The sequence below is a fragment of the Eptatretus burgeri genome, chromosome 5 (assembly GCF_056783735.1).
Source record: "Eptatretus burgeri isolate ZD-2024b chromosome 5, Ebu_testis_v1, whole genome shotgun sequence".
NCBI lineage: Eukaryota > Metazoa > Chordata > Myxini > Myxiniformes > Myxinidae > Eptatretus > Eptatretus burgeri.
In genome coordinates this window covers 12,823,873-12,849,671 of record NC_140965.1, presented here as the reverse complement: position 1 = coordinate 12,849,671, position 25,799 = coordinate 12,823,873, and the positions used below count along the sequence as shown (strand labels likewise).

The 25,799-nt window shown below is 44.5% G+C and overlaps 1 long non-coding RNA gene across 1 annotated transcript in view; it reads right to left on the bottom strand.

Annotated features, from left to right (window-relative positions):
* The window catches only part of LOC147025866 (uncharacterized), a 270,846-nt gene that overhangs the window by 145,092 nt on the left and 99,955 nt on the right, over positions 1–25,799 (bottom strand). Inside the window, exon 2 of the long non-coding RNA XR_015058041.1 lies at positions 15,193–15,347. This is a non-coding gene — a long non-coding RNA (uncharacterized LOC147025866). The remainder of the gene's footprint in view (positions 1–15,192; positions 15,348–25,799) is intronic.

The window sequence follows — 25,799 nt, the reverse complement described above, 5'->3', positions numbered from 1 at the left end:
TCACAGTGTAGATATAGTACAGGCTTGATCGGCCAGATGGTCTGCTCCTGCGTCCAGATTCCTTGTGTATCATTGTGAGTTCCTTGTACTGGAGCTACACTGGAGTGTTTCCACTCCAGTGTGAGCTACACTGGAATGTTGACCCTTGGTGTACAGTCAATACAATCATTAGGAAGTGGAAAGCATATGGTACCACCAATTGACTCTGCCTCGATCAGGCCGTCCCTCCAAACTGGATGACCATGCAAGGAGGAGACCGAGCAGAGAGACCACCAAGAAACCAATGGCAACTTTGAAAGAGCTACTTACCGTTATGGCAAAGACTGGTCACTGTGTGCATGTGACAACAATATCCCAAGCACTCCACAAATCTGGCCTGTACAGTTGGGGAGCAAGAAGGAAGCCATTACTCAACAAAAAAAACCCACCTTGAGTCCCGTTTGAGGTATGCAAAAACCCACTCCGGAGAATCAGAAGCCATGTGGTAAAATGTTTTGTGGTCTGACGAAACCAACATGGAACTTTTTGGCCTAAATGCCAAACGTTACATTTGGTGCATACCCAACACAGCACATCACCAAATAACACCATGTGTGAAGCATGGTGGTGGAAGCATCATGTTATGGGGATGTTTCTCATCAGCAGGGACTGGGCCACTTGTCAGGATAGAAGGGAAAATGGATGGAGCAAAATGCAGAAAAATCCTGGAGGAAAACCTGCTGTCCTCAACAATAAAACTGAAATTGGGACAGAAGTTCACCTTTCAGCATAACAACTACCCGAAGCACACAGCCAAACCTACACTGGAGTGGTTAAGGAACAAAAAGATAAATGTCCTTGAGTGGCCCAGTCAGAGCTCCGACCTATATCCATTCAAAAATATGTGGCATGACTTGAGGATTGCTGTCCATCAACGCTGCCCATGCAAATCGACTGAGCTTGAATAGTTTTGTACAGAAGAATGGGAAAATATTGCACAATCAAGGTATGCAAAGTTGGTGGAGACCTATCCCATCAGACTCACAACTGTAATTGCTGTCAAAGATGCTTCCACCAAGTATTAATTAACTCAGGGGAGTGAACACTCATCCAACCAAGATATTCTACTTTTGTATATTTAAATAATTTTCTGAAATTTGTAAAATTTGATTTTCACTTGGAAGTTGTGGGTTACGATGTGTAAATAGAGATGGAAAAAGTCTGATTTAATGCAATTTAATTCCAGGCGAAAAGGCAACAAAAGGTAAATATTCTCAAAGTGGGGTGTCGACTTTCTATTAGGTACTGTATATGTCACTGACACACAAATGCCTGAAATTTACCAAAAGCTGTTGTGCTAGCGTAATTTATATATACACACAGACAAAATGAGCACTCACATGTACACACAATAGGAAGAATAGTTACAGATGTAATTATTGTAATTCTGGAGTTGTGGAACAAATTCCAAAGTACAATTATAATGGAATCTGCTGTAGCAGCAGACTCAGCGATGCCACAAAAAGTATGGCATTTCAGCATCCGCAATGGCAACCTTTGAAGCACAGAGGTCATCAGTGATAACCTTTAACTGCCATCGATGGCAGTTCAGTGGCACCACTCATCCAAAGGAAATGCTTTAAACAAGCCACAACCAATGTTCAGGTTTTTGCGGGATGGCTGAATGCAAGGAACACAGAACACATTGTCGACATTGCAATGAAATCTCATTAGCAGCTAAGGTGATGGTGAACCGCAATGCTCCGCACAGCCGTGCCTTTCGGGCAGTTTCATCCCAGGGACATCCATGGGCATTTCCAACCAGGGTCAGGGATGTCCACAGGCAACTACAGTACAGCTGGGATCAAGAATGGCTCCTGGAAATTCCAGCCATGGATGGCCACAGGCAATTCCAGACAAAGATGGCCATGGGTGATTAGAGCTAGGATCAGGGATGACCATGGGCAATTCCAGCCAGGGAGAATCATGTGATTTTCTAGCCAGGGCCAGGGACTGCAACAGGCAATTCCAGATTGGATCAGGGACCGCTACAGGCAATTACAGCCAGGGATGGCCACAGGTAATTCAGTCAGATGTGTGCTTGCATCTCGAGATACTGTATCTTCATATTTCTCAACGCAGATGTTTATAGGAACTCAATATATTCAACAACCAGATGGCAACCACGGAAAGGAAAGAAAAGAGTCGATGGATGCCAATTTCATGAGCCTGCACTCGGCAATATCTTACTCAATATTTGCTTTTATATATCTCTATAATCCAATTCAAGTGTCAGGCCTGACGCGTTGATTGTAAGGTGCTCAATACATCCTGAGGAGAAATAGATTTCCAACTGGAATCCGATTCAAGCAAATCAACGCTTCACAGAAAAACAGTTCAACACCAGGAAAGTCACAAGCTCTAAAGTTTCCAACAGTTATATTTTCCAATAAAAGTCAATAGGAATCATATTTCTAGACACACCAGCATGAAGTCTTGCGAGCAACAGGTCGGGGGTAATTAGAGAAAGAATTAAACACGAAAAAAAAATTTTGGCAGAGAGTTTCAGTTGAGTGCATTACAATTGACAATCCAGCTCAACCCAAACAGAAATTGTGAATGTCCTTACAATTATATTTTTGTGACTACACCCACACCCCACACAACCCCATTTTCACTTCACATGCCAGAAGAGCTGTCATCATCATCAACAATGTATCCAACTCTTTACAGAGTGCGAGTGCTGCTGTATGAGTCTCTTGGCAAGGGTTGTGCTGGATGGTTTGTCATTGCCTTCCCAGCAATCAGTCAAGGCAGGAATTTGTAATTAGTTCTGGGTGAGGTGAAAACTCAGACGTTCAATTCCTATTTTCCCCACTTTCCCAATGTCCCCCATACCTCCCAACTAAACACTCTGTTTCTTGTCTTAAATCCAAAACAAAAAACTACCTTTCTCCCTGCATCCCCACAAGCACCACTCCTTCTTCTCTTCTTCTTCTTCGTCCTCCTCCTGCTGGCACACCATCTTTATTCTACTTGAGCTGACCCACTCTCTCCGTTACCTTAACAAATTCTTCCGACAATCTTCCATTCCCGAATCTTACCTATTCTTCAAAAATACATCAAAAAATAATCTTCCTTGTATCCTTTCGATCTATACACCTCCTGTAACAACGTGTCTCTCTCCACCCTCTTCCTGATACTTTTCATCGACCCAGCAGCTTCACACTGCATTTACAGTTCCAAATTCACTCTACACCTCCACGATTTTACTTCAACCTGCCCTTTTCCGAATGTTATGCAATCGGTATTTAAAATAAATAAATTCACTTTTGACTATACACCTCCCATAGCTACGTGCTTCTCCCGTAACCACATGATCTGTTTTCCACCCTCTGCATTTGTGGATTTTTTTCAACAACATTCCCATTACCAAATCTGATGAAAACTCTCTCAAACAATAAAAATAATAATATTAATAATAATAATAATAATAATAATAATAATAATAATAACGATCTCTTATAATGTTTAATCTTCCTCTTTTACACATGTGGTACTTTACTGTATCATAATTCACTCCTGTTCTTCTATTTCAACAGACTGCTCTCAATTCGACCTTTCATTCATACCTTGCCTCAAAAAATCCAACTGTTACAGCGTTTCTTCTCTCCATTCTCTGAATTCGCCTTTATTGCATCCAACAAGAAACGTCTTGAATCGCATTTCTGACCTAAAAAGTATTAAAAACCCCACTTTGCTATGAATGTTCGCTTTCCATCAACCATTCTTTTTTTTCCAACTTCAGTGCCAACTCACCCCTCTCACTCTCAAAGCAACCATCACACTCTTCTCCCTCCAAGCCTCCCTCTCACCTTTTTCAAAAACTCTGCCCTTACCTTTCTCCCTCAACTCTCCCCCACTCACTCTTCTCCCTCCATTCACCCCCCTCACTCACCCTTCTCAAAGTTGCCCCCTTGTCACATCCACAAAGCTGCCTCCTTCCCCTGCCCTCTCATCACTCCACCTCCTCAAATCCTCAACTGCCTTCTGCCTCCTCTCTTGCACCTCCTCTCCCCAAGCACCGCAGAGCCTTTTCTCCTCCTCATCCGGCCCCCTCCCCAAGCTACTCTGCAATCCCCCACACTCATTCAACAACCCTCCTTACCTCCCCCCCCTCCTCCCTTGTCCGACCCTCCCCCTCCCCTCCCCAACCGCCTGCACCAAAAGCCTCCTCCCCTCCCTCTTCATTAACAGTGTGGACCTCAAATATCCAGGGTCTTCACTCAAACCTTACTGATCTTTCCGTATAGGTTGCCACTGACAAACCAGACATAATCTGCCTAACAGAAACTTTCCTCCCTCAAGACGTGTCTGACTCCCAAGTATCTCTCCCTGGTTACTCCCTCCTCCGGTATGACAGACCTGAGCTTCGTCCTGGTGGAGGAGTTGCTCTCTTCATCAAAGACTCAATTCCTCACTCTCCATGCACTGCCCTCACTCCCCCACACCCCCAGGAATACCTCTGGCTACAGCTTCCCCTCCACTCCAACCTCATGTTTATATGTGTACTGCGCCGTCCACCAAACAGTGATGACTCCATTTACACCTCACAATCCGAAAACATGGACCAACTTCTATCTTCTCATCCGAACTCTCTCTCTTCCTCATATGCGGTGACTTCAATTGTCATCATGCCAGTTGGCTGGGTGTGTGTACCTCTCTCACCTGTCATGGCACTTCAGCAAAAGCTTTCTATGACACATTGGGACTGACACAATCGGTCAATTTCCCGACCCGAATCTCAACCAATGGTACTCTACCTCTTCTGGATCCGATTTTGACAAATTTCATTGAAAATATCTGCTGTTCTTCCTTCACTCCAATCGGTTCTTCTGTCCACGTGCTTGTCAAAGTGGACATCTCTCTGGCTGTTATCAGAGAACCACGTCAGCGCCGTAGAGTCTGGCATTTCACTCAAGCGAACAGGCAGGGTCTCCGAGCAGCCATCAAACTTCTCAACTGGTCTTCCATCACTACTTTCTCCAACATCATCTCATCCTGGGAATTCTTTCACAGAAACTTGCTGTCCCTCATGCACAGATTTATCCCCTCTCGCCTTCAGTTGTCCTACCCTTCCTCCCGCCCATGGTTCACTGAAGCTTGTGGTGAGGCAGTTGTCCTGAAACAACTTGCCTTTGCCTCATGGAAAGCAAACCCAAATGAGGGTAATCTCAGTTCCTTCCATGAAGCTCGGAACAAGTGTGTATCTACCCTCAGGAGAGCCAGAAAACAACATCTTTCTAAGCTCAAGTCTGAACTCTCAAACCTCTCTCCCTCCTCCAAATCCTGGTGGCATCTAATCAAACCTGTTTCTGGTGAATGTTGCCCCTCCATCCCCTCTCTTACCTCAAATGGCTGCACTGCTGATAGATACCGCACGTGAAAAGGCTGAATGCCGAAACTCAGTGTTTGCATCGAAATCTTGTGTCCTAAACCCATCGCTTTCTCTACCCACCTTACCCAGTCACACCCAACTGTCCCTGGACTCTGTGTCCTTTTCTCCTGACAAGCTGGAGAGCTTGCTGTCAAATCTCGACTCAGATTCTACAACCGGTCCAGACGGCATCAGCTCACGTGTCCTAAAAACCTGCTCCTCTGCTCTTGCTCACCCTCTCTCTGTTCTACTCACCCTCTTATTTGCTAAAGGTCATCTGCGATCTGCTTGGAAATCAGCAAACATTTCTGCCCTGCATAAAAAAAGGTTAAAAAGCAGATTCCTGCAACTTCAGACCAATCAGCCTTCTCCCAATCATCAGCAAGGTTATGGAATCCATCATTGCTTCAGACAATAAATCCTTCCTCTTCTCCAATGGCCTGATATCAGATCATCAATTTGGTTTCAGACCAGGTCACTCCTCCCCTGGATATGCTGCTTCTGCTCTCCCAACAATGGATGGAGGTCCTCAATGCCAGACATCCAATCAGAGCTATATCCCGAGACATATCGCGTGCTTTTGACAAGGTCTCACACCCTGCCCTGCCCACCAAACTCTCTTCCTATGGTATCCAAGGCCATCTCCACTCATTGCTCGCAGACTACCTCTCCTGTCGCAGTCAACGTGTGGCCCTAAATTAAGTTCTTTCATCCCCTCTTCCTGTCCAGGCTGGAGTTCTTCAAGGTCGCGTTGTCGGCCGTGTTCTTTTTCTGGTTTTCATCAATGATCTCTCAGACTCTCTGGAAAATCCTCTTCATCTCTTTGCTGATGACTCCACCCTCTGCCGTACCATCTGTCATCCCTCAGACCGGCAAGCAGCAGCTTCTTCGCTCACTGCAGATCTGGATAAAATCACAAACTGGTCCAACACGTGGAACATGTCTTTCGATCCTGACAAATCTCACATTCTCACTTTGTTTCTTCGAAAGGACCATTTAGAAAACCCCCCATCCACTTTGTCAACAATCCTCTGGAAGAAGTCCTTTCTTTCAAGCTTCTGGGTCTCACCATCTGCCATGATCTTTCCTGGGAAAGCCACATTTCCAACCTGGCCTCCAAAGCCAGTTGCCGACTGGGAATCCTCCATCATGCAAAGTCCTTCCTCGGCCCACCTGAGCTCCTGACCACATACAGTGGTACCTCTACTTACGAATGTCTCTACATACGAATGTTTCAGGTTTCGAAGCGCCTGAACGGGAAAATATTGCCTCTAGTTACGAAGGCGTTTCAGGATACGAAGTCAAAAATACAGTACAGTACGCGCTGCTTTTCGCTGCTCCCAGAGTTTCCCGAACGTAAACAAACTTGTACCTGCTCTGCCATTGGCTATTGCCTAAAATCTGCCTGGCAACCCTATGCGTATGCGTGTATCCAAGCATGCTCTTCGTGTCCCCGTCCCGCTCTGTAAATATAGTTATACTGTATACAGTCTATGGTCCCGCTACAAAGTGCTCGGACAGTGTTACAGTACAGTACGCGTGTGGATTACTGTAACTTTTATTCACAATGGACCCCAAGAAAGCAATGAAGAAAAGTGGACAAGGAGAAAAGAATAAGAAGAGAATTTTTCTGGCCATACAAACAAAGCAAGAGATAATAGAAAGGTATGAAAAGGGGATGCGTTAGATTGATCTCGCAAAAGAATATGGCCGTAATATATCTAGGATCGGCACGATAATAAAACAAAAGGAAGCCCTAAAAGCTACGGCTCCTTCCAAAGGCCTCTCTGTCATTTCCAAGAGGAGGTCGGCAGTGAACGATGAGATGGAAAGGTTGTTACTCGTGTGGATAAAGGAGAAAGAGATCGCTGGTGACACAGTGACAGAGGCCATAATTTGCGCAAAGGCAACCGCCATCTTCACTGACCTCGTGAAGGAGGATACAGGCGAGGGAAATTCGGCGCAAGGACTACACCAGGAGTTTAAGGCATCGCGTGGGTGGTTCGAGAAGTTTAAAAGGAGGACTTGCTTCACTCTGTTCTTCGCCATGGCGAAATTATTTCGCTGGGAAAGGGCATGGGTCTTGAGGTGGATGACGAGGACATCAACGAGCTGATTCAGGAGCACAACGAGGAGCTTTCGACGAAGGAGCTGCAGGAATTGGAGGTGATGCAACACACCGCGGTGCAGGAGGAGTTCAAAGAGGAGGAGGAGGAGGAGGAGGAGGAGGAGGAGGAGGAGGAGGAGGAGGAGGCAGCCATTATTCCATCAGCCCAAATCAAAGACATTTTAGGAAAATTCCATGAAGTCTCGGAATTTGTTGAAAAGAATCACCCGGAAAAAGTGTTCACAAGTCGGGCTATCGCGCACTATGACGATGTCTGCCTTGCGCATTTCCGACGGATTGTTAAAAGCCGGCAAAAGCAGACGTCATTGGATCAATTCTTCACGAAACGCGAGGCAAAAAACGCTGCTGATAAGGACCAGTAAACAAAGAGGCCAAAAAGTAACGAGAATAGTAGTTAAAAGGTAAATGAATATTTTTATTATTTCCTTTATTCTTTGTTTTTTACATTATGTGCCTCTCGTTTTATGTTTATTGTGCGGTATTCTAATTTTAACATGTATTTGTTTCATGTTCTGATGCATTTTTATGATTTATTAAAAAAAAATGTCCGAATTTTGCGGGGCTTGGAACGGATTAGCGCATTTACATTCAAAAAGGCGTCTCTACTTACGAAGGTTTCAGGTTACGAAACTACTCCCAGAACGAATTAAATTCGTAAGTAGAGGTACTACTGTACATACAAAGCTTTTGTCCGCAGCCTGATGGAGTACTGCACTCCCCTCGGGTTGGTGCTCTTGCCTCTCACCTTTCTCGGCTTCACGCTGTGGAAACCAAGGCATTTTAGATCATTGGCATCTCCTGCAATGAGGCTGAGTCTTTGGGCCTCTCACTCTCTCACTACAGGCAGGTCGGTGGTCTTTCTGTTTTCTATCATCTCCTGTCCGGTCTCGCCCCCCCCCCCCACTGTGTTTGCAATTTGTCCCCACCACATTTCCGCAGGGCACTCAAGGTCCACCAACAACCCCCTTCTGATAAAACTACCAAAATCACAAATCACTGCTCACCTTCACTGTTTCATCCCACTTTTTTTTCCACCTTTGGAATAAACTCCCTCACTCTCTTCAATCCCATTCTTCCCTTCAGGCCTTCAAAACAGCTGTTCACCACCACCTCTTATCGTCCCCATCCAAATCCTCAATCTTTTCTACCCCCGATAATCCACCCAAGCCCACCTCCTTCAAATTCCCTGCTTTCCTTCCTGAAAGTCCCTGTAATGTCCATCTTTTATACCCCATGTTCCCTGCCTCATCCCTCTCCCTTCCACAGATCTCCTAATGTCTCTGTTCCCCCTGTTTTCTCCTTCCCACTCCCACCCCTCTTGTCTCATAACCCCCCTTGCTGTGCGTTATGTTTTATCTCTCATACGAGTCTCGAAAAGGTAAACAAAAAAAACTTTAAAAACTCACCTTCTCTTTAAGAAAGATACCATGGGATCTTTAGCATCCACCATGGTGGACCATCGCTAGCAGATGGATCTTCTGGCTTAACCTCCATTCGATAGACGACGCACACATCGATGTATCATTTGAAATGCAAGGATGACCATTTATCATCTGGGTCGAGATTCATATCCAGATGAGACAGCTCAAAAGTGAAGTGCATATATCTCTAAGCTATCCTGTCAGCCTGAGATAGCGATAGTGATTGAATAATGGAACCAACACCCTCCCATCCTTTCCTCGACTTCGAGCGACTCAGATTTGATCAAAACAAATTAACTGCAAATGACAACTGCCTTACACAAGACAAGCTTAGGAAGTATTGAAAACATCAATTACACGATGATCAATGACTGAACCATGCATATGAGATTGGGTTTCCTATTTGGTTCAATGACAAAAGCTTATTGATTGTGCTGTCATAATACTTCACCCCATAAAGTAGTAGAAGGAACACCACGGTGTATCATACGAAGCATCACGCCGACGCTCAAACGGACATCTCGTTTCATCCCGTATGGATTGAGAGTCTGTGCGGAGCAAATGAGTCAGACAGATTTTCTCGGACACAGTAGGAGTTTCCAATCCGAGCGTGGACGGCTAGGTGGCAAACTTTGGGCTGAAAGATCAGACTGCAGCCGGGAGAAATCCACAAAGCAACAGATACAACCCACCAGCTGTTTGCTTCCTTTTCACATTTTTGGATTTTCCCGACATCCCACACCGCGATTGTCAACTCCGTATTACCACTTCCAACTCATTATTCTCTCCATTGTGGACTTCCCATCAGTTGTAGTTCATATCTTCGAGTCGTTTGACTACATCTTCATTTATATTCATGTCAAATAGATTCGTATTCAATAAGTACGGTTCCGTTCGCTGACTAAGTTTCACAGCACAAAGCGACGACACCGTCACCCCCGTCGGCTTCATGATCACACAGCCCCATTCTAACTAGACTAATTGTCTTACATTGTGATGCCACATTCATTTTCATTCATTTCACTGGCTTGAATCGCATATCGAACAATAAATTGTACAGGTAGCCTTCCTTTGTCATTAAGTAAAGCATTAATCTTGATACAATTAAGCCAGTCTGCAATTTCAAACCTCTTGGGGTCATAAGGGAAGGGAAGGCGGGGTTGGAGACCTTCGGGACAATGCACCATGGCGATACATTATTCCCATGAATAAGATCTCGTTTATTGAAGGCCACTGTCGGTGCATGATTAAATGAGCTTGCAGCTCTCTGCCTCAACAAATGCAATTATTTGTTTCTAAGTCACAGAACGGTTCTGAACAGCAAGATTCCGGCTGAACGCCCCGGGCACCCGAGAGTTAACCCGGCGTCTGTTGAAGCGGATCAGCCGGCAATGAAAATTAATTGTTGAAGGTTTATTTGCCATCCTGTAATACGAGAAAAATATCACTGAGTGCTTGCTCTCATAAAAGCTGCACCTCTCATCAGGAAATCATATTTTGGATGCTAATGAAATGTTTTCTTTACCTTGGATGCAATAAAATATTGGAAGCAGTGACAAGAATCATAACTCTCATCGGCACAAAACTGGGAGTTATTATTTGTGAGCATAAGAATAATAACGCTTCCGCATTGCCATAAAGCATCCCCTCCCCACCCAATTCAAACAAGCCAAGTAATAGCCGAACATCAATCTCCATCTCCTCACTACTATTGGCAAATACTTCCTTAGGATGATTTATGCTGTGACTCGATCTTGTGAGAGATGGAAAAAGAAATATAAGGAAGAGTAGCTCCCACTCCCCTCCCCTTCCTGTACAATTAGTCTTCCTTCGCTTACCCACCACAACTGTCCCCAAAATGTGTCATCTTTGGAAGGAAATAAATTCCTTTCATCGTTAACAGCAAAACATCAAAGGTGCCCATGCATGCTCAGTGGTATCCAATCACCAGACAACACATCGCCGGAGGCCAAGATGATGTTGAACGTGCCAAGAACTTCCGCCTCCATTAGTGGAGAGTTTTAATGCTACACAGGTATGGAACACAAACGAGGGCATCAATATCATCAGCCAGCATGGTGTCAAGCAAGAATATATATATATATATATATATATATATATATATATATATATATATATATATATATATATATATATATATATAATATATATATATATATAATATATATATATATATATATATATTATATATATATATAGTATATATATATATATATATATATATATATATATATATATATATATATATATATATATATATATATATATATATATATATATATATATATATAGTATATAACGAACTAACCTCATTCTCAAACATCCTTTCTTAAACTCCATCCTTTCCCTTATTTCTCATACTTCATTCTCAAATCTCAGCCTCAGATATTATTCTCGTACTCCATTCTCAAACCACATTATCAAGACACTTGTGGAACATAAAACCACTTCACCAGAACTTTGACCATATAAGTAGCATCCCAGCACTTCGATCTCTTCGGCTCAGGTCCAATCACAGCAGGTGGGCAATCGTGCAGGCGTGAGACGTACTGTACCGCCCTTCCACTCACCCTGTCCTCTGTTTCACTGAACAAACCAGCGGCCCTGCCCCTTGTGCTTTGGGAACGAATCACAATAGCTGGATCATGAATGAAAATAGCCAATGAGCGTGGCGGGATGCCAAAAAGCAGACATGATTGTTGACAGAGGCGAATACGATAAGATCCCCAGCAGCACAGTTCTTAGCAAGTTCGCTCCATGTTTGAGTTCAAGTCCGAGTTCCAGTTCTAAAAGAGTTGGAGTTTAAGTCTGAGTCGAGGGAGTTGAGTTGAGTCCAGAGAGCGGCAGTTCCGAGCATCATTTTTGATCGTCAGTTCAGAGCGTCAGTTCAAAGAGTCAAGTTGAACCACACCAGGTGCTTCAGGGAACCTGACGCTGAAAAGTACCAGGTGGAACGAGAACACAGCCATGGATATCCAGGCATGGTTACAACCTACTCCCTGACCAAATCTCCTCAGAACTGACTTCTCTTCTTACACGTCTTTTACACATGCACCTTATATCTTTGCATCTTTCAGCTCACACACCTCATTGACTCGTACTGTTGTAGAGTATCGACTGAGTCCGCAACACTTCTTTTCAGAGCTCGCATTACACACACCGGCACACACAACACCTCCCCACCTGCACTTCTCAATCATCGGCACCATACACCTTGTTCGTTGCACATGAGCCATCCGGCTCACATATTGGTGAGGCTGCAGTCGACACCATACCCCACCTACTTCGCTTTGTTATCTGTCTATCACTCTTGCTTATGTCGTTTCCCAGAATGATTGAGGCACCTGTGTCTGTAGATTCATGTTAAAGTGACTGGCTAAGGGGCTTGTGTGTTTAAGGGTGAGGTTATTTTCTGTGACATGTCTTTTGCTCTGTACATGGCTGCATTTTGCTCAACATGACCAATCGTTTCCAAACTCATCTCTTTCTCCATTGGTTAGACACGAGTGTGTAAATGGTGGATAGGAGTTCTGCCCTGCTATTTCACTCCAGTCAGTTACCAGCCAGGACCCACTTATGGTATTGCTCAGCCGTTCTTAATTTATTGGTATTGCTCAGCCATGAGGCGTCGAGAGAACGGTTCCCTATCTGGGGGATTAATTTGCTGGGAAGGTAACGCGGGAATTGGACGTGAGGACCCTACCGAAATTAATAGTCTCAGACGGGGTCCGTGCTTGCTTAGTAACCCGTCATGCCACAGAGTTATCTGTAGCTCATCAGCTTCAGGACCGAAGATCGGGAAGCGGATCCGAGAAGCTGCTCGTGACCTGGCCGGCAAACCTGGAGCAAGATAAAGCGAAAAATTTAATAATGACCCAATCTAATAATTCTCAGGTTTTTAAATGTGACAAGTGTCCCATTATATTATTTTGTGTCGTACACTTGACTGTGGAATTGCATCATTGCTGTGAACAGGGCTGTGCTGTTGATGCAGTGCCCCCTCAAGGTCACAGCAGCAATTTAAAATTTCTTCACGGTGTCGGCGATCACTCATCTACTCTTCACGAAGGGTACTTTGGGGTATTCAATGCCCATCGAATACTGGCAGGCTTGGCATACCATCCATTCGAGGGAAGACACACTTGATGATGCAATGCCCTGCCTGTGAAGTACGAATCCAACAGTTTATACTTGGCTCAATCATCTAACCCAGGATAAACAACTCAAAGGCAGGTATGGTACGCGACCTCTTCATTATCCTTTCAGGACCACAGGATATGCTAAGTGTGACAATAGCATAATTATATTCAGGTACTTCAGCTTCTCAACAATCAACAAGTCACCATTGCAGGCATCGACAGCATTTTCCTGTTGTCTCGTAATGAGCTAGTCTTGCTTTGGCATCTGGAAGGACAGCTAGATGAAAGCAGGTGAGACAACACATAAGCTTGAACCCCCCAAAAAAACAAATGTGATGGCAGTGCTGTCACAATGATTGTATGTACCCCATATTATTTCATCAACAAGACAAGGGAAGTCTTCTGGCCCTGTCCTTGATTGCTCTCATCTGTGAGTCGAGTGGTCAGAATCCAACAAACCTTCATGTTGTGTACGGTGGATGAATAGCTCAAACTGGAATCCACAAGGTCCCCTTGATTGAGTGTTTTGAGCACAAATCAAATGTCTCTTGACTGCGACCTGCCAAATCACACCGCCATTGTCTAATAACGCACATTCCCCTAACCCAGTGAATAAGAATGCCAGGAAATTTCATGTGCATGCTATTTACTTATCGAAATATAAATAATGAGAAAGTTCACAATACTTTAAGGCAAATGTATAACATCATTAACGGATTAATTTCAATGAATGACATCCAATCAAATGAGAAACTAACGATTTCAGTCTCCCAAGGGTTTTGACCTTTACACCAAATTACCTCTCAAAGCGGTGTGCCTTATTTAATCGGTTAAATTCACTGAGCTTGTACTTGCTGAAAAATGGAACAATTCTGCATGTAAGGAGGGAAAGTGAAAAAAAGAAGGAACTAGAACAGCACTCGGTAGGCTGATGAGTTTACGTTTTGTATCCACTGATAAGCCAGATCTGAATCAAAGTCTAATGGACTTGCTGTTGTCACACACCCAACTCATCCACCAAGTTTCGTCCGAATCCGTCCACAACTTTTTGAGATATCGTACTATTTATCGTTTTTGGCCCAATCTCTCAATAGTGAATAATCATTTTAAAAATTGCACTCTCCAGATTCGGATCAGGATCTTCATCAAAATCTAATCAGTTCTTCCGTGAAACACGCCCAAACTGTCCAAGTTTTGTCCGAATCCCTCCATATAGTTTTGAGATATCCTGCTCACAGACAGAAAAATAGGCAGACAAGCCGGTAGGCGGCGATGGGTCGCCGAGCATGGAAACTATAAGATATAGAGCAAAATGGATGTCATATAGCGGATAGGGAATCACCTTAACATTATGCATATCAAATCTCATCCAGTTCCATCTACTGGCACCTCCAGCTCTCGCATATTATTGATTTTTGCACTAATTGACCTTTGACCCCTGACCGAAGCGAAATCGGTCAATATGTCCTGAGGCAAAGTTGTAGTACTCATTGAGTACCATGAACCTGCAAAGTTTCATTCGTATCGATGCACTCACCTGGTCGCTAGGGGTCCTTCAATTTTCGCCAATTAACGTGCATACCCTAATTGTAGGGGGCGCTGCGGATAAGGTATTCCATATATCACAAAAAACGGAATATATATGATAGAGCATCACCTGTACATCATTCGTGCCAAATTTCATAACCCTTCCGTGGGATAATGGCTTTCGGAATTGATTTCGCGTGAACGGTACCGATTTTGAAGGTTTTTCAGTTGTCGCTGGGGAACCAAAGCGTCCCTAGCAACCATCACAATTTCCAAAGCACTAGGTCATAAGATGTACCTACCACCCAAGTTTGGTCAAAATCCACCCACGTTTACTACCAATTATGCTGATGACAAACGAACAAACATCCAAACAAACAGACAGAATTACTGACAATAAGGGTCACCTATTTCGGCGACCCAACAAACAGGGATGAAAACATATAACCTCCATCCACCTTCGCTGGCTGAGGTAATCAAGACTTATGTATCAGATACAGTATAGCAATTCTGGGTTTTTAAAACTTGATGAGTGTTTACCTTCACTTGTCTGCAACAGAGAGGAGCACACCACAAATGGATATGAAGAGTGCTGGATGTGGATAAAAGTCACCTCCCTGTAGAACACCAGCAGGAACACAAAGTGAAACCGAAGAGTGACACTCAATAACTACTTGCTCTTTGAGACAGAAAATCTGAAAACAGAGTAGAAAAGAGGGCAATCATTGGCCAGAGATGAAAGTTTGGAAAGAAGAGCAAGGTACCACACTGTTCCAAAAGTGCCAGCTATGCGTATGGGTTGAGTGGCATGTCTTGAAACTTACTTCTTCAAAGCAAAAAACAGTAATTAGATCGTTTTCAGACTTGAATCGAACCCTTTTATAAATGAAAAAACAACTGTTTCAAAATAAATATTCCATTTGTAGTTGATGGTTTGCCAAAAATGAAGAGAATGTTAACCATAATGATAACAAAATGCCGTTTTACAAGTTTAAACAAGAAAGAGCAATCAGATGACCCTCGGCAGGACTTGCTTTGTGTGGTGCATTCTGTGTGGCAAGTAAATGGAACGATGTTCTAAATGAAAGGTCTAAATGACGTCGTTGTAAAGATGTGAAGGTCAAAAGGTGTTGTTGTAAAGAGCAGTTGTTAAGCTGTAAAATCAAAAGGTCTGAACGGGTCGAAATGTTCCAAAGTGTCGAAGGAGTCTTAAAAAGTCAAAGGGGTTTAAAGTATCAGAATTGTCGAAAGGGGTCAAAAGGGTCTTAAAACGTCTAAAAGGGTCTAAAGATCAAAGAGGGTATTATAAGGTCAGAAAGGTGTGAAGCTCAGAAGGCCTAAAAGTATAAAAGGGTCTAAAGGGTAGAAAGGAGTCTAGGGGGTCTTAAAGGTCTTAGGGGTTTTAAAGGGTCGAAGAGGGTTTAAATGGTCTTAGGGTTCTAAATGGTCAAATGCGTCTGTGGGGTCTTCAGAGTCTAAAAATTCTAAGGGGGTCCATAGGGTGTATAAGGATCTTAAGGGTCTACCGGTTTTCAGTGGTCTAATGGGTCTAAATATTTAAAGGGGTCTACAGGGACTACAGGATCTAAGGTGTGTTCGGGTTATAAAGGGCCTTAGGTGTCTTAAAAGTCGTTGGGTGGGTGCTGAGGGTTTTAGGGGTGTTAAGGGTTTTAAGGGGACTTCAGTGTCTTAAGGATCATAAGGGACCATAAGGCGTCAAAAGGGGTCTCAGCAATCTAAAGGGTCTAAAGGTTTAAAAGGTACTGTTGCGGTTTTGTAAAACCGCCACTCCTTCGAGGCAATGGCACACAACATACAGTGATCCCAAGGCAGTTATTTCATTAGTATGTGTTTAGTTAGTCCTTTCCATATGTCTAGTGCGTAAGTGGATAAGATGCGTTGCGTAGGGCATTTAGTTGTCTCCAATCTTCAATCCTTGCTCTTATTTCACTCCTTTATCTTACTTTACTCCTTCCACAAACCACGCAAGCACGGACACAGAACAGTGGCGGTGCCAGGAATACGAAGTACAGTAAGATTCATTTGCGACTGCACGCCATTTTCCGTTCAAACTGCACGCCAAAATCCAACTGCCATCTCACCTCAGACCTTCTTTCTGTTCACCACAATGTTACAACCGCTCACCATAACCACTCCACACGTCTCCTAAAAATCCCAACAACAACCTATGTCCACTCCTTCACTACAAACGCCACCATTACGAACACCTCCTTTTTTACTACAAACACCACCATTACAAACACCTCCTTTTTTTACTACAAACACCACCAATACGAACACCTCCTTCCTCTTCACCGCAACGCCACCTTCACAACCACCTCTCCTAATCCCTTTATATAAATGCCACAACGCTCTCTTACTTCTCTACAACTGCCGCAACTGCCATCTATCCCTTGGACACTGACCACAGTCAAACGGTTCCAATGGGGTCAAGGGGCCCTGCAGGGTCTTCGGGTCCTAAAAGGTGTTTGGGGTTTTAAAGGGTCTTAGGGTAATAAAGGGTTTTAGGGGCCTTAGAGGTATTGAAAATTGAGGTTTTTATATGACCTTGGTTTTTGACCTTTTGACCTATTTATCTCAGAAACAATAGGCTTCCAGCTTGTCACTACCGCGAACAGGTGGTTATGTTTTGTGAATATCGGAGTAAAAATGTCACCTGTATGTGATTCACAAACACACAGATAAACAAACAAGCCGGTAGGCGGCGATGGTTCGCCGAGCATGGAAACTATAAGATATAGAGCAAAATGGATGTCATATAGCGGATAGGGAATCACCTTAAGATTTTGCATATCAAATCTCATCCAGTTCCATCTATTGATAACTACTCGGTATCCATTTGAATGAAAAGTACCGAAAATGCGGTTTAAAATTGGAAATCCCCAAAGTTCGAAGGGGTGCTGTGGGTGAACAAAGATCTAAATCGAAAATCCGGCTCGATCGTTTGTGCACAATGTATTCCAGACGATTAATGTGAATTTTCATGACCATCCGACCATAACCCTCGGAGGAGCAGCATTTGGCACGAAGGCACCTCCAGCTTTCGCATGTTATCGATTTTTACACTAATTGACCTTTGACCCCTGACCTAAGCGAAATTAGTCAATATGTCCTGAGGCAAAGTTGTAGTACTCTTTGAGTACCATGAACTTGCAAAGTTTCATTCGTATCAATGCACTCACCCGGTCGCTAGGGGACCTTCAATTTTCGCCAATTTTCGCGCATACCCTAATTGTAGGGGGCGCTGCAGGTAAAGTATTCCATATATAACAAAAACCGGAATATATTTGATAGAGCATCACCTGTAGATCATTCGTGCCAAATTTCAAAACCCTGCGTGGGATAATGGCTTTCGGAATTGATTTCGCGGGAACGGTACAGATTTTGAAGGTTTTTCGGTTGTTGCTAGGGAACCAAAGCGTCCCTAGCAACCATCACAATTTCCAAAGCTCGAGATCATAAGATGTACCTACCACCCGAGTTTGGTCAAAATCCGCCTACGTTTACTACCAATTATGCTGATGACAAACGAACAAACATCCAAACAAACATCCAAACAAACATCCAAACAAACAGACAGAATTACTGACAATAAGGGTCACCTATTTCGGTGACCCAACAGACAGAATAACAGACCAGATCAACCAATATACTTGCGAATCTTGAATTTCACAAGTAAGAAACAAACAGATAAATGGATCCAAAGGCAATACCATCTCTTCTGGTGAGGGTAAAAGAGAACATAACAAGTCCTCTTAATGAAATATAGTTAGAATGCTCACCTCATGGTAACACCACTGAAATCATCGATGGCTTTGCAGGAAAAAGCAGTTGTGCTCATTTCACCCACATCACCTTGCTATCCCATCAACCAAGTACAGAACACATCACTTGGTAGAAGACAAGCACAACTGTCCACAAGTAACAGGGAAGAAATGATGTATTCATAATGTATAGATGCAGCCAACCTCTCCATACTAATCCCCCTCCCCATCCATAAAAATATCCTTTCATTTCACCTTCTATGTGGCATTGAAAGAGGAGGAACAAGCCAAATGAAAGGGACAAAAAAGGAAGAAATGGCACAAAGTAAGGGTGAGGTGAGGTGACGGGTAGGTGGGTGATACACAAGCCACAATTTGGGAAGGAGACAAAAATCTTACTCGCTCATTTGAGAGAGACAGGGTGCATGTGGGAATACAACATTCCACACAAGTGACTAATCACCCCGATACATCGACACCTATATTTTTGATTACTTTAGGTAATTGTTAAATTCACTTTTAAACTCTTCTTACTTCCATTACCCTTCCTGAGAAGTTACTCCCAAAGTAAAGACCCTGTTCATCTCAATTCGAATTCCTTTTTTCTAAATTTCAGGTTCAATCTCTCCTGATTATGCTTGGTGTTGGCTTCATGGATAGGTGGTGAGCTTGGGGATCTTAGCATTCAGAGTTCAAATCCCACTTGGCTGTTGAATTAATACCAGGTGGGCTTGACTCTGTCTGTCATACTTCTGAGGTTGGCAAAATGAGTGCCAGCTTGCTGGTATCCTGTGTCGAATATCCGTCCAGGATTGTGCCCAATAGCCAAGGAGTCTGCTTAGGCAGCACCAACGCTCTGCACCGTGTATGGTCCCAATGGATGGATTCTTCTGATTACCCCCTTGAGAAGCGTTTTATTTTATTTTATTAACTTACATCCCCTTTAGTACTATGGGTACCATAATCATATTCCCATGTAACCTACTCTTCTTCTGAGGTCCAACAGATGTTTCAGGTTTAACTTAGTGTTGCATAACAGAAATACAAAATCATGAAAATCAGAGGAAAATTATTCAAGTTATGATCAAAAAAGTTTTTTGTCAATTGGATCACAATGGGAAAAAGTAGGTCAAGGACACGAATCAAATATCAGGATCACAACTTCAGTGCAGATCCACTATTTTGATGCAAGAACATATTGGAGGGCCAAGCGTTCTTCAAGATCCCGCATTGGCAAAATTGAGCGATGACAAAAAAACATTTTAATTATATTTTCAGACCACCGTTTGACCTTGACCTTAAACTCGACAAGGTATGATGTAAATGAAACATAAATGCAGCTCACTTGAGGCTATCCGAAGAGGGCAATATCATTCCGATTGGACAAACGAGTCAAGTTCTGGAGAAAAATGGTTAAATGCCGAAAATTGGGTCATAACCTTAAAATTAGCTCAAGGTCAGAAAAAAATTATGTCAACCCTGCATACTTTTCATTCCCATTATTGATGCAAAATATGCATTCCAAAAGTCCCAGCCAGATCCAAGATACAACTCGATAATTGACAGTGAAGGAAGAAAAATAAACAAAAAAAGAACCTAAATATTTTGGTGTCAAAGAAACTCTGAGATACCATTAAAATTGGGGGGTACCAAACCTTATAAACGGTATAAGGCCCCCTCTTCTGAAGGAGAAGGCTTTACTAAAAAGTCATTCGTTCAACATAATTCATCTCAAAAACAGGCATCTCTCAATCATGTTTTGTAACAAGGTTTGTTTTTTTTTGTATAACTTGTCGAGGCTCGTGTGAGAGCTATCACACAACGCACAGAAAGGGGGGCATGAGACAAGAGGGGTGGGAGTGGGAAGGACAAAACAGTGGGGAACAGAGACATTAGGAGATCTGTGGAAGGGAGAGGGATGGGGCAGGGAACACGGGAAATACAAGATGGACATTACATGGACTTTCAGGAAGGAAAGCATGGAATTTGAAAGAGGTGGACTTGGGTGGATAATCAGGGGAAGAAAAGATCGAGGATTTGGATGGGGGATGATAAGAGGTGGTGGTGAACAGCTGTTTTGAAGGCCTGGAGGGAAGAATGGGAATGAATAGAGTGAGGGACTTTATTCCAAAGGTGGGAAAAAAAGAGGAATGAAAGAGTGAAGGTGAGCAGTGATTCATGATTTTGGTAGTTTTACCAGAAGGGGGTTGTTGGCGGACCTTGAGCGCCCTGCAGAAATGTGGTGGGGACAAATCGCAGAGAGAGCAGGGGAGGCGAGGCTGGAGAGAAGACTGTAGAAGACAGAAAGACCACCGACCAACCTGTGGTGAGAGAGTGAGAGGCCCAAAGACTCAGCCTCATTCCTGGAGATGCCAATGATCCGAAATGCCTTGGTTTCCACAGCGTGAAGCCGAGAAAGGTGGGAGGCAGGAGCACCAGCCCAGAGGGGAGAGTAGTACTCCATCAGGCTGCGGGCGAAAGCTTTGTAAGTGGTCAGGAGCTCAGGAGGGCCGAGGAAGGATTTGCACAACAGAGGATTACCAGTCGGAGACTGGCTTTGGAGGCGAAGTTTGAAATGTGACTTTCCCAGGAAAGCTCATGGCAGATAGTGAGACCCAGAAGCTTGAAAGAAAGGACTTCTTCCAGGGGATTGTTGAGAAAGTGGATGGGGGGGGTTTATAAACGTTCCTTTCGGAGAGACATAGTGAGAGTGTGAGATTTGTCCGGATTGAAAGACATGTTCCACGTGTTGGACCAGTTTGTGTTTTTATCCAGATCTGTAGTAAGCGAAGAAGCTGCTGCTTGCTCGTCTGAGGGATGACAGATGGTACGGCAGAGGGTGGAGTCATCAGCAAAGAAATACAGAAGATTTTCCAGAGAGTCAGAGAGATCATTGATGAAAACCAGAAAAAGAACAGGGCCCAGAACGCTACCTTGAGGAACTCCAGCCTGGACAGGAAGAGGGGATGAAAGAACTCCATTTCGGGCCACACGTTGACTGCGACAGGAGAGGAAGTCTGCGAGCCACGAGTGGAGATGGCCTTGGATACCATAGCAAGAGAGTTTGGTGAGCAGGGCAGGGTGCCAGACCGTGTCAAAAGCACGTGATATGTCCAGGAATACGGCTCGGATTTCCTGTCGGGCATTGAGGACCTCCATCCATTGTTGGGAGAGCAGAAGCAGCATATCCAGGGTAGAGTGACCTGGTCTGAAACCAAATTGATGATCGTAAATAAAGCCATTGGAGAAGAGGAAGGATTTAATGTCTGAAGCGATGATGGATTTTATAACCTTGCTGATGATTGGGAGAAGGCCGATTGGTCTGTGGTTGCAGGGATCTGTTTTTGCACCTTTTTATGCAGGGCAGTGATGTTTGCTAATTTCCAAGCAGATGGCAGATGACCTTGAGCAAATGAGAGGGTGAATAGTACAGAGAGAGGGTGAACAAGAGCAGAAGAGCAGGTTTTTAGGACACGTGAGCTGATGCCGTCTGGACCGGTTGTAGAATCTGAGTCGAGATTTGACAGCAAGCTCTCCAGCTTGTCAGGAGAAAAGGACACAGAGTCCAGGGACAGTTGGGTGCGACTGGGTAAGGTGGGTAGAGAAAGCGATGAGTTTTGGACACAAGATTTAGCTGCAAACACCGAGTTTAGGCATTCATCCTTTTCACGTGCGGTATCTATCAGCAGTGCAGCCATTTGAGGTAAGGGAGGGGATGGAGGGGGAATATACACCAAAAACAGATTTGATTAGATGCCACCAGGATTTTGAGGAGGGAGAGAGGTTTGAGAGTTCAGACTTGAGATGAGAAAGATGTTTTCTGGCTCTCATGAGGGTAGATACACACTTCTTCCGAGCTTTATGGAAGGAACTGAGATTGCCCTCAGTTGGGTTTGCTTTCCATGAAGCAAAGGGAAGTTGTTTCAGGACAACTGCCTCGCCACAAGCTTCAGTAAACCAAGGGCGGAAGGAAGGGTAGGACAACTGATGATGAGAGGGGATAAATCTGTGCATGAGGGAGAGCAAGTTTCTTTGAAAGATTTCCCAGGATGAGTTGATGTTTGAGAAAGTAGTGATAGGAGACCAGGCTATACGTTTGATGGCTGCTTGGAGACCCTGCCTGTCAGCTTGAGTGAAATGCCAGACTCGACGGCGGTGAGGTGGTTCTCTGATAACAGCCAGAGAGATGTCCACTTTGACAAGGACGTGATCAGAAGAACCGATTGGAGCGAAGGAAGAGCAGCAGATATTGTCAGGAAAATTTGTCAAAATAAGATCCAGAAGAGACGGAGTACCATTGGTTGAGATCCGGGTGGGGAAGTTCACCGATTGAGTCAGTCCCAATGAGTCGCAGAAAGCTTTTGCTGAAGTGCCATGAGAGGTGAGAGTGGTACCCACACCTTGCCAACTGGCATGATGACAATTGAAGTCACCACATTTGAGGAAGAGAGAGTTTAGATGAGAAGATAGAAGTTGGTCCATGTTTTCGGATTGTGAGGTGTAAATGGAGTCATCACTGTTTGGTGGACGGCGCAGTACACATATAAACATGAGGTTGGAGTGGAGGGGAAGCTGTAGCCAGAGGTATTCCTGGGGGTGTGGGGGAGTGAGGGCAGTGCATGGAGAGTGAGGAATTGAGTCTTTGATGAAGAGAGCAACTCCTCCACCAGGGCGAGGCTCAGGTCTGTCATACCGGAGGAGGGAGTTATCGGGGAGAGATACTTGGGAGTCAGACACGTCTTGGGGAGGAAAGTTTCTGTAAGGCAGATTATGTCTGGTTTGTCAGTGGCAACCTGTATGGAAAGATCTGAAAGGTTTGAGTGAAGGCCCCGGATATTTGAGGTCCACATTGTTAATGAAGAGGGAGGGGAGGAGGCTTTTGGTGCAGTAGGTGGGAGGGGGGAGGGTAGGACAAGGGACGAGGGGAGGAGTTAAGGAGGGTTGTTCAAAGAGTGTGGGGGATTGCGGAATAGCTCGGGGAGTGAGCCGGATGAGGAGGAGAAAAGGCTCTGTGGTGCTGGGGAAGAGGGGGCACAAGAGAGGGGGAAGAAGGTCGTTGAGGAGTTCAGGAGGTGGACTGAAGAGATGGAGGTGAGATGGCAGTGGAAGGAGGCAGCTTTGTGGATGAGAGGGGGGGGGAACTTTGATAAGGATGAGTGAGGGGGGTGAATGGTGGGAGCAAGGTGAGGGGGGAGTTTTTGAGAGAGGTGAGAGGGAGGCTTGGAGGGAAAAGAGTGGGATGGTTGCTTTGAGAGTGAGAGTGAGGGGTGAGAGGGGTGAGTTGGCACTGAAATTGGAAAAAAAGAATAGTTGATTGAAAGTGAAAATTCATAGCAAACTGGGGTTTTTTTAATAAGTTTTAGGTCAGAGATGCGATTGAACACGTTTCTTGATGGATCCAATAAAGGTGAATTCAGAGAATGGAGAGAAGAAACGCTGTAACAGTTGGATTTTTTTTAGGTTTTAAGTCAAGGGATCAAAAAACCCAGAACGTTTGTGCCAACAGATCACAGGGAGAGCCTTCTGCAAACCAAGCCATCCTGAGATTATTGAATCAAATGAAGCAACGTGTGCAGAGTGGAACAGGAACAGAAAAAAAACTCATTATCAGAGGTAAGCAACTTTGTGATAAGGTGAGACCTGTAATGTAAATGTCATTAGTCATGTAATAATATGTAATGTAATTTTGGATTCCAAAGCCTTATTCAATGCTCCGAAAATACACATGTAACTGACAAAAAAAAAACAATCATCATCTCTTTGTTAATAGAGGAAACATTTACACCTTTAATCGGGAAAGAAAATAGTCCGGGTTCGAGGTAAGCCTCTTGATTCTACATTGAACTTTAATATAGTGGGGCCAATTCCATCGGCAGTTGTTTATGTGATGGAACTAGGATTGGAGAAAATGGATCCAAGATTTCATGCAAAAAAGATTTTAAAAAACACTTTGGATTTGATGGTGTATTTGCTGTACTTGTTACACTTAGTGTATACTAGCAAATACATCCCATCGAGCTTCACTGATGAGAATATTTCGTGTGTGGGGTCTGGGGGAGGATGGAGAGAGATAGAGGAGGTAGGGGAGGGAAAGAGAGAAAGGTTGGAGGGGAAGAGGAGAGCGAGCGAGGGAGGGTGGTGGAGTGAGAAGAGTGACGCCTCACCTCACATCACCATACATGCCGGGAGAAGGGTGGGGTGGGAGTGAGGAAGATGGGGGAAACAGGAGGAGGGAGGGGGAAGTGGGGAAGGCGTTCTGGAATTGCATTTGGCAATGGGACTTGTGGAGAAGGGGGGGGGGGGGATAGCGCATCATTGAATGAAATGGGGTACGTTAAAACAGCACGTTAATACAGCAAGCAGAGGCCACCCAGAGATGTCCATGGACGGTGCAGAGGGGAGTTTGGGAGGATGGAAACATGAGGGGAAGGGGAGGGGAGGGGAAGGCAGCATGAGGGGAGGGAAGGGAAGGCAGCGTGTGGGAGAGGAAAGGTGGCATGAGGGGAGGGAAGGAAAGGCAGCGTGTGGGAGAGGAAAGGTGGCATGAGGGGAGGGGAAGGGAAGGCAGCATGTGGGAAAGGAAAGGTAGCATGAGGGGAGGGGAAGGGAAGGCAGCGTGAGGGAAAGGAAAGGTGGCATGAGGGGTGGGGAAGGGAAGGGTGGTAAAACACGCTCAAACAGCAAAATTTTCTTTTTAACCACTGCGTTCAATATAGAACTGGGTGGAAGCATTTGAAACCCACATGATCAACCTGGCAAAGGCGTGTCTGCATGCATGCTCACACATGCAGCGACTTTTGCACCCCTCTGGTCGGCTCACTCCGAATCTGATTCATACAAACACTCTCGGGAAGCTGTTTTAAATTCTCAACAAAACTGTCAGTCCTTAACAGTTCCCTTAACAGAGGAGGGGTGGGAGAGAAAGAGTGGGAGAGAAGGGAGAGAAGGAGGGAGGGGTGGGAGAGAGAGGGAGAGGGGTGGGAGAGAGAGGAAGGGGAGAGGAAAGAAGGGGAGGAGTGAAGGAGAGGAGTGGGAGAGAGAGGGGTGGGAGAGAGAGGAGAGAGATGAGAGGGGGAGGGGTGGGAGAGAAAGGGAGAGGAGTGAGAGAGGGGAGGGGAGAGAGGGGAGAGGAACGAGTGAGGAAAGGGGAGAGGGCAGATTCCGGCAGATGTGACATCCAGTTTAACGTCCATCCAAGAGACGGCACAAACATTGATGTGAAACACCGGGATTTCAGATTATAGCTGGGTTGGGATTCAAACCCAGGCTAGACAGCTTAGAGTGAGTGTGCGTACCTCTCAGCTATGCTGCCATGATATGGCGATTTATTGCTTTGAAACAACTGGAAAAAAATTTTCTGAT